This window comes from Pinus tabuliformis, chromosome 9 (assembly GCF_031772625.1).
Source record: "Pinus tabuliformis cultivar Carrire ecotype Pingquan chromosome 9, CPIR1, whole genome shotgun sequence".
Lineage (NCBI taxonomy): Eukaryota > Viridiplantae > Streptophyta > Pinopsida > Pinales > Pinaceae > Pinus > Pinus tabuliformis.
Genome location: NC_142307.1, coordinates 1390432578 through 1390448627, shown reverse-complemented (window position 1 = coordinate 1390448627; position 16050 = coordinate 1390432578). Strand labels below are relative to the sequence as shown.

General features: G+C 35.1%; 2 pseudogenes; one reads left to right on the top strand and one right to left on the bottom strand.

Moving 5' to 3' along the window:
* Positions 1-680: 680 nt before the first annotated feature.
* Positions 681-2709, top strand: LOC149153703 (transcription factor MYB93-like; annotated as a pseudogene).
* A 1221-nt stretch (positions 2710-3930) lies between these two features.
* Positions 3931-11036, bottom strand: LOC149153702 (phosphoenolpyruvate carboxykinase (ATP) 2-like; annotated as a pseudogene).
* Positions 11037-16050: the final 5014 nt, after the last annotated feature.

The following is a 16050-nucleotide window of genomic DNA, read 5'->3' as shown; positions in this document are numbered from 1 at the left end:
AGATGATAAATACTAAATAGTATTCATTATTTTTTTTTAAAGAGTTTTATAATGTTTTAGATGACATTGTAAAGTTGTAGACACAACATTATAGTCAAATATTTTATTGGACACCTGTATGAAAGAGGAATTGTTGAATGTCTCCATATAATAAATGCACATTACAACTTATATTTATATTTCCAATATATCATAATTATGTTTGACCATGGGAGTTATGTTATTGATCTCATTAGAGGAGAAGAAATAGTCCTAAACCTTGAGGCCTTCTAAGAGTTGTCCTCATGGTTCAGTTTGTCTTTAATCTTTCATATATGTTTTATTATCAACAACAATCTTGCTCTACTTAGGTTACAAAGTACTTAGTCCTTGCAATTGCAATGAAAATTATGCTCCTGTTGCTTCTTTATGTCAAATTGGCATAGAGATATGTGAACTTTGGGTCACTGGAAAGTGGCTAGCCTATATAAATGCAATGAAACTATACCTATTCATCCTTCTATCAAACACTAAATTAATATTCATGTCTTGTAATTATGTGTGAACTATATCGTTTATTCAACACATACATTGAATGTAGTTACATCATGCATAATTGACTTCATAGAGAAATACGATTTTGAATGTTTTTTCTATCTACTCAACTTGATGTTATGTTCGTTGAAACAAGGCTGAATAATATGGGCAGGGCTCCCTGTTGTGACTAGAATGGACTGAAAAAGGGACCTTGGACACCTAAGGAGGATCAAAAGATTGTAGACTACATGAAAAAGCATAGTCATGGGAGTTGGCGTGGCCTACCCAAGAATGAAAGTGTAGTTCAAAGATTCTCTGCTTTTTGAACTATGTTATAAAGAATGTAGGTGCAATTGCAAGATTATCTGATTTCTGAACTAAGTTTTAAAGAGTGAATGATTAAAATATTTTCATCTTGATTTTAGGAAACCTAATATGTGGGTAATACCCATAAGTTTTAACATACAACATGTAGGTGCAATTCTAAGATGAGTAGGTTTTTGAACTAAGTTATCAAGAATGAATAATTAAGATAAATTCATCTTAATTTTAGGTAACCTAAGGTGTGGGTAAAACCCGAAAGTTTTAACAATTTAGATGAGGACCTTAACTAATACACCAGTGACCACAGAATGACTTTGAAAGGTTAATCCTCAACTTAGCCACTTTCACCATTGTTGGTGTGCCCAGAGAGCCTATCTGGAGTTATGCACAAAGATAAGTTAGATGCAATGGAGACCTTCCGTTTATGAGAATGGGTACAACTCTCATACAATTTATGGTTGAATTTCTATAAATGAGTACTTTGCTGAATTCGGCTTTAGGAAGTTCTATCATCATATACCGCTTAGAAAATTGTGATGTTCCTATGTTGCAGGGGTACTTAGGTGTGGAAAAAGTTGCAGGCTTCGATGGACCAACTATTTTAGGCCTGATATAAAGCGAGGAAAGTTTTCTTTTGACGAAGAACAGACAATTCTCCAACTCCATGTGATTCTTGGAAACAAGTAATCTTTAAACAAACCTTGATGTCTCTCATGTACTTTTATAACTTACGATGTTTGAGGTCGATTAGCCTAGTGGATTTTTGATGTTAAATTCAATGTTTAGGTGGTTTGGACTATGTAATAGATTCTCATCTACCCGGGAGAATAGACAACGAAATTAAGAACTACTGGAACACGCATTTGAAGAAACGATTACTTCAAATGGGCATCGATCCAATGACTCATAGACCACGAACTGACCTCTTTGCTGCTTCCTAGATATCTCAGTACTTTGCTTCCCTGACACAGTGGGAGAATGCAAGGATGGAGGCTGAAGCATGATGGTTTAGAGATTACTTGAAGCTTGCTGCATATAGGTCTTCATCCAATATGATGAATGTTGAAAATGGAAACATGAACTAGCTAGACCTAAATCTGCCAAGGTCTGTTGTTGCATGCATATTTGATGATCCAACTGTTGCTCTGGCTTCTCATGTTTGGGCTCAACAACAACCTGCATTAGTACTAGAACTTAATTCTCAGAACATGGATCAAAATTTGGTTCAAAGAAGGAACATATATCCTGGGAGCTATAACGTTCTAGATCAATCTCGAAATGTGGATGGACTATCACTGCACCAATATCACGAGGGGTATGCTACTCAGTTTTTAGATAACATGTGCTCCTCAATGCTTGGTTGTGTGTACTTCGCCCTATTTGCAGTTGGAACAAGGTGGAATTGCACCTCCAAGTGATTCGTGCATAACCGATGATGCTAAGAAGGAAGCAAGTAATGTTTTCAATGGTAAAAACAATCTAAAATTGAACAAGAACAAGAAAATGAAGTCGTATCAAGATGAATATGGCCATAATTTTCTTCCTTTCACATTGCGAGGACACACAATTAATACAACAGAAGAAATGTATGATCATAACACTAATTTCTTGTGGCCAGACCACAAGTCCAATTCACTTCCAGCTTTGATACCAGCTTATGGCTCTCCCAGATCAAATATTTTCAGTGGCCCTAGTGACCTAGGTTCTAATGAAAGCAGTTCTTCAGTGATCAACAACACCAATGGTAACTATCGAGGATCACTGGTTTCACCTGAAGAAGGGAAAATTTTTATCAATTTTCCTTGTGTAGAAGCGAAAGGAACTTTGTATTTCAAAAAGGAACACTATGAGTTCCTGCAAGTTATGTAGATGTGATCTCCAAAGAAGAGGATGTGTATTCTTGTCTATAGACTGATAAATATGGACCATTTGAAGGTCTTATGAAATAAAATGTTAGAAACTGTGGAAAAACACATATGAGATATTATGTCACGATGAAGAACTTGAGAGAACTTCTTAGATACCTGTTGGACTATGCAAAAGTTCAGTATACATTTTCGTCTTAAAGGAACAAGTAGCATTTTACCACCCAGAATTAGTCATTATGTATGCCTACTGGATTGTGATTATGCTACTTGTTCAAGAATATATTCAGCTAGATTATCCTAATCACTAATTTTACAATACCAAGCTTTGGGTGAGGCATAATGGCTATGGAAAGTTCTGGTAGAAAAAGATGGTGATGTGAAGTCCTTTTGATTGTTATTTTGATAATTTATGATCCTCAAACCAAATGTATTGTTAATGAAAGATGTAGTCTACATGGTTGGAATGTCATAGATATCATTCTTAAACTAAGGTGACATACACAATAGCAATAAAAAAGCATGTTACATAAATTTCAGGAGAGTCCAATAATCGATTAATGAGAAAAATGAAATTATGCTCGTTGTCAATTTAAAAATATCTGCAAAGAATTTACTAATGACTTCATAGATTTTGTATACTTTTCCTATACGATTCACTTGCTTGGTTCCTGTAAAAAAGAAGACAAAAAAAAGGCCAAGAAAGATCGAAATCATTGGATATGTTTCCTACTTTTAACAAGTAATTTTTTTGCAGCTATAAGTGATACTGTCTAGTTGGCCAAATGTGGTCTACTATATTTCACACATTTAGGGCTAGAAAAAACCCGCCACCATTACCTAAGAATGTAAATCAATACAAACAAATAATTTATTTACAACTCAACCATATGATAGAACTATAGTTTGGCATAAATCAGTGGAGGCGAAATGCATCTTTTATTGCTTCCTAGATAAAAAGTTTCATTCTGAAACAGAGTTACATCAATTAAATAAGAATATGAGGATTTCCTTTCGAAAAAGCCAAAAATTCTAACATTGGAGCATGTGCTGATAATAAAAAATTGCTTTCTACATGATAACCATACAAAAAAACATGATTTTCCAAGTTTCCTTTGAGGTAACTTGAAAAGTAATATTTTATTCTGCTCTAACAGTACTTATTGCTATTATGCTCCACATCGAACTTTATTGTTTCCCATAATTAGTAGGATAGTTTAAAATCCTATTGTGGCCCACCTATGAGGATTTCTTTAGTAAGCTTACTACTGTTGCCAATTTTATAACCTGTAAATTTCTAAAAATTGCTCTGAAAGAGACCTACCAAATTTTGCAGGGTTTCCTTGTCAAACCACTACAAAAGGGAGTGCATATTTTTAGCCCATTTTAAATCTTGAAAATTTGGTACTAAATGAAAGAAAATTATAGATTTTGTGACCATTGTAATATCTAAATATTGATAAAAGTAAAAAAATAAGGGAGAATGTAGAGATGTACTCCAAAATCCATCATCGTGACATACCGTGTTTTCAGGGTGCAATAACTATGAGGGAATACCCTCAATAGAATCTGGGATATGCAAGCCAAATACAGGCATTTTTGTATGGTTTTCATTATGTAAACTATCATTGTTTATATCATATATGATTCTGCAGGTATAACCAAGCTTAATTCTCTGTCCCATGACATAGATGCATCATAATTTGTAAAAGTTAGCCATGAATGTATGTATGTTAGAGTAAAAGATAGTCCAAAACAAAGAAATTAGTTACATATAATTCTTGTCATATAAGTTTGGTTGGAATGTATGAGAGCACCTCCCACCAGACCACCCAGTGTTAACCAACCAAGCCGTTGTACCATGATTTTGCATCTTCTCTACAAGCATTTCTTCATATTTGGTTGGATGTAGCATAAGAAACGCTGCTCCAAAACAAGCAGAAAATGTTGCACATGGATCCTTAACTCCTTCAGTTCTTACAACCTGAATCATGAAAACGTTCAAGAACACAGGCAATGTAAAGGAAACTAAAAAAGGAATCACATCTATAAACTCAATTAATCTTACCAAGGCAGTGTAACCACTGATGAAGTGATACATGTTAGGAAATTATATATTACAAATCTACATAGATGCAATATAATTCCCTCTTATATAGAGATGGGTTGCCTTCTAGGGAAAAAAACCCTAAATTAAACATAGCTTCTACCGTCATATCCCCGCCTAATGAACAACCCAGATTGACTACAAAATTACAACATTTTAAAATGAAATTTTACATCTATTTTGAGTTTTGGGGGCACTGCCCTCGATCCCCTGCCGGGGGGTGGTCTCCTAAATATCGTAACCGCCCCTCGTAGACCCCCCTTGTAGCGTATATTTTTACGGGCGACATTGCCACCACATTACGAACTAGGGTCCAATGCGGCGATACCTCTGAATAAAGAAGATAATCAGGCTCCACATGCAACAATCTCCCACTTTGAGACTAATTATAGCAACTCCACTGCTGCTTCATTTGCTGGACAATGACTCCACTTTGGACTTGGCTGCTTCTCATCTTCTTCATCATACTTGAAGACCAATTGAAACTAAGCAGAATATGAGTTTCTCCCTGGTTACAACTTTTGTTAACATATATGTAGGATTCTGGCTAGTGTGTATCTTTTCCAGCTTCAACTGTCCATCTTCCAATGCTGACCGTATGAAATGGTACTTGAGCTGTATATGTTTAGTCTTGGAATGAAATGTAGAGTTCTTTGCAACATGTATGGCACTCTGGCTATCACTGTATAACCTTCCCAACTCATGCTTCTTACCCAATTCATCCAGAAACCTTTGTAACCAAATCATTTCTTTACTAGCCTTTGTAGCAACAACATACTCTGCTTCCGTTGTTGAGAGTGCAACAACACTTTGTAGTTTTTAGACCCAACTGACAATTGTTCCACCTACAGTAAGCACATACCTTGTGTTGCTCCTCCTGTTATCTCTATCACCCACCATATCTGCATCAACATATCCCTGTAGAGAAATGTTTGAACCACCAAAGCATAATGCTTGATTTGGGGTACCTCTCAAATACTTGAGAATCCACTTCACTGCCATCCAATGTTCTTTTCCTGGATTGTTCATGTACCTTTTTACAACTCCCACTGCATGTGCAATATCAGGCCTTGTGTAGACCATTGCATACCTTAAGCTTCCAACTACTGATGCACATTGAACTTTAGACATATAATCCATTTCTTCTTGAGTCTTGGGACACATTTCCTTACTTAGTTTGAAATGGCTAGCCAAAGGTATAAGGTATACTAATTGGTTTTGCATTCTACATATTAAACATTTTCAACACATTTTGTATGTACTCACTCTGAAACAATGTTAATTTGTGATTCTTCCTGTCTCTAGTTATTCTCATAGCAAGGATTTGTTTTACAGCACCCAAATCCTTCATTGCAAATGAGTTTGCTAATTTTCTTTTGAGCACATTTATTTCCTGCATGTTAGAACCTGAAACAAGCATGTCATCTACATACAATAACAATATAATATAGCTGCCATCATTTTTCCTTTTGAGATAAACACATTGATCAAAGTGACATCTAGTATAACCTTGTTCAAACATAAACCTGTCAAATTTTAGATACCACTGCCTTGGAGCCTGTTTTAAGCCATACAATCTCTTCTTCAACCTGCACACTAGTTTCTCCTTCCCTTTTACCTCACATCCTTGTGGCTGCTGCATATATATCTCTTCCTCCAAATCCCCATGGAGAAAGGTTGTCTTTACATCTAACTGCTCAAGATGCAAATCTTCAGCTGCTACTAGACTTAAGATAGTTCTAATTGAAGTCATTTTAACAACAGGAGAAAATATCTGATCAAATTATATACCCTTTTTCTGTGCAAACCCCTTCACCACAAGTCTAGCTTTATACCTTTTTCTACCTCCATCTTCTTCCTTCAAACTGTAAACCCATTTATTCTGCAATTTTGTTTTACCTATAGGCAACCTGACTAAGTCCCAAGTATGGTTATCTGCTAAGGAGTCCATCTCTTCTTTCATGGCTTGCTCCCACTTTTTCCTGGTTTCTACCTGCACTTCTTCTTAATAACATTCTGGTTCACCAGAATCAGTTAATAATACATAATATAATGAAGGAGAGTATCGTTCAGGGGGTCTACTTATCCTGGTAGATCTTCTAACACCACTTTCAGGTGTTTGAGGTGCTTTTTGTTGTTGTGGTTGCTGTTGTTGTTCTGGTTGTTGATCATTATGATTTTCAGGCACCATCATTTTTCTGTGATCTCATTAAGAACTGTGTATTCTCTGTTTTATTTTCCCTGTTTCTTTTCCTGCAGTTGATCCTTATACAAAACCTTTTCATTGAATATGACATCTCTGCTTCTAATTATTTTGTGTTTTTCATAATCATAAAAGCGATAACCAAAATCATTAACACCATATCCAATATAGATACATTTCTTTGATTTTGCTCAAGCTTTGTTCTCTTTTCTTTATTAATGCGGACAAAGGCTTCACAACCAAAAGTTTTAAAAATTAGTAGTTTATCTTTTTACTTGTCCATGCCTCCTTTGGAATGCCACCATCCAAGGAAATTGAAGGCCCTCTGTTTATTAGATAAACAACAATATCTACATCATTTTCCCAAAATTGTAAAGGCAATCCTGCATGCAATCTCATGCACCTTGCATGCTCCATAATTGTCCTGTTCATCCTTTCCGACACACCATTTTCTTGTGGTGTTCCTAGAACTATCTTCTCTCTGCGAATTCCATTCTCTGAACAAGACCTATCAAACTCTTTGCTGCAATATTCACCTCCATTGTCTGATCTGAGACACTTCAACATTTTTCCTGTCTCATTTTCAACCAAATCTTTCCATTTCTTGAAAGTATCAAATACATCAGATTTATTTCGAATAAAATAAATCCAGGTTTTTTTGGTTGCATCATCAATAAAAGTAACATAATAACAAGGGCCACTGAGAGATGATACCTGAGCATGTCCCCATACATCTGTATGCACAAGCTCTAATTTTTCGTTCTTCTTTTCTTTCCCAACTCTAAGGAATCTGACTCTCTTCTGTTTTCCATAAACACAATTCTCACATAATTTTAAATCAACTTGCTTCAAACTTGGCAACAAATTTTTGGAGTGAAGATCTGCATCCCCTTCTCACTCATGTGTTCGAGCCTATGATGCCACAATGCCGTATCTTCTCTTGTAGAGGTTAAAGCATTAACAAAATTAGAAATACCATTGCATAAATACAATGTACCAACCTTTTCTCCTTTTGCTATTACCAGGGCTCCTTTAGTGACTTTCCAGGTTTTATCTATAAAGGTAGTTACAAAACCTTCACCTCCCAACTGCCCTGTTGAAATTAGATTTTTCTTCAGATATGGAACATGCCTTACCTCCTTCAATAGCCATTGATTTCCATTCTATTGTTTTATGAAAATTGTACCCATTCCAATGATTTTATAGGGTTTATCATCACCCAATTGAACCTGTCCAAAATCTCCTTGAACATAATCATGAAAATGTTTCCTAGCAGGTGTGGCATGGAATAAAGCCCTTGAATCTACCACCCAGGCATCAATAATATTTTCTAATGAAAGAATCAAAGCATCTTGCAACATATCAACTGTCACATTCACTTCATGATTTTTGTCTTGCTGCACATCTCCTTCTTTTCCCTTCTGAGACTTTTAGTCTTTCTTCAGGTGTCCTTTCTTCCCACATTTCCAGCACACTATCCCTGATTTGGACTTGGATCTGCCTTTCCTTGACTTACTGCGATATCCTGGGCTCTTTTCTCTTTCCATTTTTCTTCCCCTAGTCTCTGCAGTCAAAGCATTACCTGATGTCTCACCGGAGCTTTTCCATCGCATTTCCTCGCTAAGGATTGCACCGACAACATCATTAAACTTTAAAGTACTAGAGCCAAAGACAGAATTACTAATGTCCATAACTAAACCATTCCAACTTTCTAGCAATGAACATAGAAATAACAAAGCCCTAACTTCATCATCAAAAGTTACCCTACAAAACTTAACTGACTCGTAACTGTATTAAAATCATTTAAATTATCAGCAACAGATCCACCTTTTGACATCTTCATATTAAATAAATGCTTCATAAGAAATACCTTATTTGAGGCCGAGGGTTTTTCATATAGTTTGTCCAAAGCCTTCATTAAAACCTCTGTTGTTGTTTCCTTTGAAATATTAAAGGCTACCGACATCACTAGGCACAACCGTATTGTTCCAAGTGCCTTTTTGTCGAGAATATCCCATTCTGTGTCTGTCATACTCGTCGGATTCTTTGTATTTCCGCTCAATGGTAGGTACAGATCTTTCTGGTACAAATAATCTTCCATCTGCATATTCCATAGCTAGTAGTTTTGGTTGTTAAAGTTTTCGACCCTAAACCTACCATCTTCCGTCATTGCTCCCACTCGAACCAAGAACCCTTCTCTCCTATGAGTTTATTTGCTAAATAGACCTTCGGCTCTGGTACTAGTTGTTAGGAAATTATATATTACAGATCTACATAGATGCAATACAATTCCCTCTTATATAGCGAGGGGTTTCCTTCTAGGGAAAAAAACCCTAAATTAAACATAACTTCTACCGTCAGATCTCCGCCTAATGAATGACCCAGATTGAATATGAAATTACAACATTTTACAAGGAAATTTTACATCTATTTTGAGCTTCGGGGGCACTGCCCCTGATTCCCCACCAGGAGGGGCTCCCAAAGATCGCAATCACGCGCCCACCCCTCGGACCCCCCTTGCAACGTATATTTTTACGGGCGGTGTTTCTCCACATTACTAACTAGGGTCCAATGCGGCGATACCTCTAAATAAAGAATATAATCAGGCTCCACACCCAACAATACATGGTTTGGACCAATGTCAGCTTGCTAACTAGTGGAAGAACACCAAAATCATCACCTGCTAGTAGAATGACATGCATAGGGTGAGGCCCCACACATGGAAGCTTTGCATTTGGAATGAACTCTATGGGGTATGATGCTCTATTATTCTCTTAAAATTAAAGAAATGTGAAGTAGAGATTACTATATAAAACATCTGAAAACATAAATATTAGCTTTAGTATTTTGAGAACGATAACAATTTGGGAATTATGAATTTCGCACCAAAAACTATTTAGAACTTATATTAGATTATAGAGCCAATTGAAGAGATCCCAAACATGATTTTCATGTGTATTAATAATCTAGTCAAAATGGTTCATGATTAATTGTCGTCTTTTAGTTGCATTTACGACCACATTAATCAACAAGTTCAAGTTGAAAAAATGATACCAGTGATGAATTCGTCTAAGTAATCCACCTCTCTTGTATGCATATCAAATACAACATTCTCCAATATTGCCACAAAAACAACGAAAAACTTATTTTTGTAGATGAATTTAATCGAATAAGTTATATATGTACCATGAACTCAACTAAACTTCTCTTGAAATGCAACCAATATCACTAGGCTTAAACTGGCAAACAGATAATAGTAAACCCATTGGTTCCAAATTTTATTGCATTCCAGATCTTAGGTTCTTTCTCCTTTGAAAGGTTAATACATTTTGCATAGAACCCTCCTTCAATATTTGATATACCATTATCACTTGAGCAATGCTCGCCACCTCAAATCAAATACCAGTTTAGCTTTGTTGATAGTGTAGTCTTTCTGGTGCCTTCACAAAGACACTCTTTGTTATTGCGGAGTTATATAAAACATCAAATATAAAACATGAATCCATAAAATTAACTTCAAATTTCAGTTAAAATTTGAAATATGCAATACCTGATAGTCCAAAAAATAGATTCATATATCCTTCCTTTCCCATATTGCAACTAGAATGAAGAGATAAAATTCCTTTCTTGGGCATTATCTAATGCATCACACTGCATAAGCCTTTCTTCAATTTTCCAGCATATTGGGTTCCAAGAATTACAATTTGTATTGGGGTAAGTTTTAAATCAATCGCCATGCTTGAATTCATATAATGAGTGAATCAATTGCATGGAAATTGCCCTGCATTTTAAGTGGCGAAGTTTGGAATACCAAAGTTCTTTAGCTCTTCAGGAAGAAGACGTATGAACCTATTAAAAACAAAGAAAAATGTTAATAAACATAATCACAGTGAATAAAATTTGATGTAATCCATACTTTCCCTTATAAAAGTGAGTATGAATGAATCCAACACACTCTACACCTTCCCATTTCCATCAACCTCAAATCCTAGCCATGGACTGACCATGCTGCAAAATACATTACAATCAGGACACTAATTCACTAGTGCTACATTCTAGGACACACACTAATTCACTAGTGCTACATTCTACTATGTACACAAGGCATGCCTTGCCATAGAAAATCAGTTTGTAAGGATGCTTCCGCCTTCAACAAAACTAACTTTCGAAACACATATCTAAGTTGTAATGGTGGACCATAATGCTCATGTTGTTGTCAAGCACTGGACTGATCATAATGATTATACTGCTACCAAACAACCATAACCACCAGTTTAATATTGCTACTCTTGGTCACAATTCAACCCTCGCAAGCACTAGATGAGTCAACCAGATAGCCATCCTACCTGCATTTATAGAATCCAGCTAGCTAGATAGTCATTGAAAGATGCCCAGTACTAACACCTCCTCTTAAACCCAAAGGGACGTTGTGATCAACTTGTAGACCTTTTTCTTGGTCTTGGAAGTAGTAGCTCAGTTTCTGGGATGGTTCTTCTTTTTTTTTTCAAACTCAAAGAGAGATTGCCCAAGGCTAATGATTCAGGGTCAATGAGTAGTCATATGCATCTTTCACATATGTGCTGCCATTGAAAAACAAAATTATATATCTATATCATATATATATATATATATATATATATATATATATATATATATATTATATCTATATCTATATTACATTAACATGACATAAATATCTGAAATAAATGAGTATTATTATTATAAGTCTGCACTTTGCTACCAGGTTTTGATCACAGGATTGATAATGTGAAACCGAGTATGAATTGTAATTCACCAAGCAAAAGGACGATTTTGTGGCTACTAAAGCAAAAGAAAAAAAAACAACGTGATGTTATTTTGAGGAAAATAAATTAAAAAATATGATTTTTTTTTTTTTTTTTTTTATGTGGTTCAATGTAACATTCTATATCTAGGTTCATAAACAACATTTACCTACTATTTCAAAGAATTAAGACAAATAATTGCATTAAATAAACTAATATGTCATAGCAAGAGATTCTAATCAAGATGGAGAGAGAGTTATGGAGCAATGCTTTGACGATGGATTATTAATGTACCATGACAGGTTGTATATACCAAATTCTATTGAACTAAAGAAGCTCATTATAGATGAACTACATAAAAAGCCTTATTATGGATGCCCTAGTTATTAGAAGATGATTACATCCTTGGATGAAGAAGGAAGTCATGCAATACATTGCTAGATGTTTGGAATGAAAATAAGTTAAGGCTTAGCACAAGCACCCGACAAGTTTATTGCAACCTAAACCATAACCATGGACTTTATCACAAGATTATTGAAGACTATGAAGTAGCACAATGCCATAATGTTGGTAATGGACAAGTTAAAGAAAACAACTCATTTCATTCCAGTGAAATCAATTCATAAGGAAATTGATATTTCTAAGATATGCATGAAAGAAATTTTCAGACTAAATGGTATGCTAAAGGTAATAGTGTTTGATCAAGATACTAAGATTACATTAATATTTTGGAAATAATTGTTTGGAGGAATTGGAACACACTTAGCATTCAATTATACCTACCATCCTCAAAAAAATGGGAAAACAAAAAGGACAAATAAGATCCTAGAATATATGATTCTAATGTACGTAATTATTAAAGCTACTAAATGGGAGGATTACCTGCATTAGTATAGTTTGCATACAAAAATGGCTACCATGAATCATTGAAAATGAGCTTGTTTGAGGCACTATATGGGTAGAAGTGTAACACTCTAGTTAGTTAGGACCATCATTGGAAGACATAATGAATTTGAATGAGGTAGGTTAGTTTATCTAGCCACATCTAGTTTCTCCACTCAACGGCAATCTTATGAGACTACCATCAACATTCATCCAAGGAAAATCGACCTCAACCTCCATTAAAATGACATGGTATGTCCTTCTGCAAATGCCCCATGAATGGTGATGACGGAAAATCCTAATTCCAACTTTCCCACCAAACTTTTATTGGGATAATTTATTGCCCCTCTTCATATTGTAATTCTCACCTACTTGGGCCATAGTGGATAACTACTTATTTAGAGTGATAAGAGCTAGATGCTTAACTAGAGGAGAGATATGCTTAAATTTCCATGTCTCCATTTATTAATGGAAAGAGTTAGTATTTATACAACTTAACAAGGGAAGCATTCCTTTTTTTATTCAATACACAGTTATAACATTTAAATTATGTTGCATCTCCACAAGAATGTTAAATATTCATTCATACATTAAGTTGTATTATATATCCACAGATATAGTCAAAATTTCATGGTCATTACAATCTACATTTAATAAAGTAGAGATATTTCATCATATGATCAGAAAATTCTGTTGTTAAACATGATATGCATGCATCCTATTATCAGTCAACCGGATAGCCATCCTATCTGCATTTACATAATCCATCTAGCTAGATAGTCAGCCAGATAGTCATTGATAGATGCCTAGTACTAACACCTCCTTTTACCCAAAGGGATGTTGTGCTAAACTTGTAGACATTTTTCGTGGTCTTGGAAGTAGTAGCTCAGTTTCTGGGACTTTCAGTTTAGGTGCTTGTTGCTTCTGTTCCAGTTTTTGAGCTTTCTATTGTTGAGATGCTTGTGTAGTATGCTTTGTTACCTTTCCAACTCCTCGTTTTAAGAGAGGCTCTGCCTGTGTGGTGCTAGTGGTAGTAGTATATGTTAATGGTTGTTTCATAGGAGGCTTCGAAGGAAAATTATCATGTTGCTCTTTCTTCACTTCTCTGCTTCGCCTAATAGTGTTGCTTGAGCTCCTTTCCTGTTCAACTGTGTTCGAGCTTTTAATTGGCTTGACAATGTTTCCCAAGCTTTTACTTGTCTTCAAAATGTGGGTGGAGTGTTATGGACACCCTAGTTATCAGAAGATGATTACATCCTCGGATGAAGAAGGAAGTCACGCAATACATTGCTAGATGTTGGGAATGAAAATAAGTTAAGGCTTAGCACAAGCACACGACAAGTTTATTGCAACCTCTCCCAATTCCAGAATGGAATTGATTCTGGAATTGGGAAACCATAACCATGGACTTTATCACATGATTATTGAAGACTATGAAGTAGCACAATGCCATAATGGTAGTAGTGGACAAGTTAAATAAAAAACCTCATTTCATTCCAGCGAAACCCATTCATAAGGAAATTGATATTTCTAAGATATGCATGAAAGAAATTTTCAGACTAAATGGTATGCTAAAGGTAATAGTGTTTGATCGAGATACTAAGCTTACCTCAATATTTTGGAAAGAATTGTTTGGAGGAATTGGAACACACTTAGCATTCAATTCTACCTAGCATCCTCAAACAAATGGGAAAACAAAAAGGACAAATAAGATCCCAAAATATATGATTCTAATGTACGTAATTATTAAAGCTACTAAATGGGAGGATTACTTGCATTAGTATAGTTTGCATACAACAATGGCTACCATGAATCATTGAAAATGTGCTCGTTTGAGGCACTATATGGGTAGAAGTGTAATACTCTAGTTAGTTAGGACCATCATTGGAAGACATAATGAATTTGAATGAGGTAGGGTAGTTTATCTAGCCACATCTAGTTTCTCCACTCAACGACGATCTCAAGAGACTACCATCAACATCATCTAAGGAAAATCGACCTCAACCTCCATTAAAATGACATGGTATGTCCTAACGCAAATGCCCCTTAAATGCCCCATGAATAGTGATGACGACAAAGCCTAATTCCAACCTTCCCACCAAACATTTATTGGGATAATTTATTGCCCCTTTTCATATTGTAATTCTCACCTACTTGGGCCATAGTGGATAGCTACTTATTTCGAGTGATAAGAGCTAGATGCTTAACTAGAGGAGATATATGCTTAAATTGTCATGTCTCCATTTATTAATGGAAAGAGTTAGTATATATACAACTTAACAAGGGAAGCATTCCTTTTTTTATTCAATACAATGTCATAACATTTAAATTATGTTACATATCCACAAGAATGTTAAATATTCATTCATACATTAAGTTGTATTATATATCCACAAATATAGTCAAAATCTCATGGTCATTACAATCTACATTTAATAAAGTAGAGATATTTCATCATATGATTAGAAAATTCTGTTGTTAAACATGATATGCATGCATCTTATTATTAGTAAATTGGATAGACATCCTATCTACATTTACATAATCCATCTATCTAGATAGTCATTGAAAGATGCATAGTACTAACACCTCCTTTTAAACCCAAAGGGATGTCGTGATAAACTTGTAGACATTTTTCTTGGTCTTGGAAGTAGTAGATCGGTTTTTGGGACTTTCAGTTCAGGTGCTTGTTACTTCTGTCCTAGTTCTTGAGCTTTTTGTTGTTGAGATGCTTACATAGTATGCTTTATTGCCCTTCCAACTCCTCGTTTTAAGAGAGGCTTCGCCTATGTGGTGCTGGTGGTAGTAGTAGATGTTAATGGTTGTTTCAGAGGAGGCTTCGAAGGAAAATTATCATGTTGCTCCTTCTTCACTTCTCTGCTTCGCCTAATAGTGTTGTTTGAGCTCCTTCCCTATTCAACCGTGTTCGAGCTTTTAATTGGCTTGGCAATGTTTCCCAAGCTTTTAATTGTCTCTAGAATGTGGGTGGAACTTTTAATTAGTTCAACAATGCTGGTAAAGATCTTTTAAGTTTAGTTAGTTAAAAAGTAAATTTTTGGTATTTATAAAGTGAAGGTTCATTATAAAGTGAATTTGGGTGTTTATTTTGTTATGAAAGAGTTAAAAAAAAGTCTATTTAAAGAGATAATTTTTAAGGAAAAAAAACACACACACAAAGGTGTACGGTATTCCAAAAAAAATAAAAAAATGAAAAACGAAAAGGGTTTTGTTGGAAGTTTTTAATTGAAAATATTTTTAAGGCTTTGCAAAATCCCATTTTCCTGCAAAATTATTTGGTGTTTTGTCAAGCATGACAATTTTTTGGGTGAAGATTGTGCCTTATAGGGGTGCATATTAAAAATCATATAT